At 58.5% G+C, this 282-nt stretch overlaps 1 protein-coding gene across 1 annotated transcript in view; it reads right to left on the bottom strand.

Moving 5' to 3' along the window:
- LOC104619649 (sigma non-opioid intracellular receptor 1) overlaps positions 1-282 on the bottom strand; it is a gene marked incomplete at its 5' end in the record, with an annotated part of 1,563 nt that overhangs the window by 960 nt on the left and 321 nt on the right. The gene's annotated exons all lie outside the window — the stretch shown is intronic.

The following is a 282-nucleotide window of genomic DNA, read 5'->3' as shown; positions in this document are numbered from 1 at the left end:
GTGACTGGCCATATAGCACCAGCCTGGGCTGCTCGATGTCCTCAAGCTACGTCATTTCCAGTACTTTTGGCATTCGCTCCCTGCTGAAGCACCAGGAGACGCGATGCCCACCGCTGCCTGCCAGCTGGATGCAGAGAGTCCTGGCCACACGGCACAGCATGCACAGGGACCTGCAGGAGCTGCAGGACACAATGGGGGCTGGTCCCCATGCAAAAGGTGTTTTCCAGAATTGTGCACCCCATAAAAGAAGTGGAGTGGTGAGCTCCCTGCCCTGGACTCACC

This window comes from Phaethon lepturus, unplaced genomic scaffold (assembly GCF_000687285.1).
Source record: "Phaethon lepturus isolate BGI_N335 unplaced genomic scaffold, ASM68728v1 scaffold37364, whole genome shotgun sequence".
Classification (NCBI taxonomy): Eukaryota; Metazoa; Chordata; class Aves; order Phaethontiformes; family Phaethontidae; genus Phaethon; species Phaethon lepturus.
This window is presented reverse-complemented; position numbering and strand designations above follow the sequence as displayed.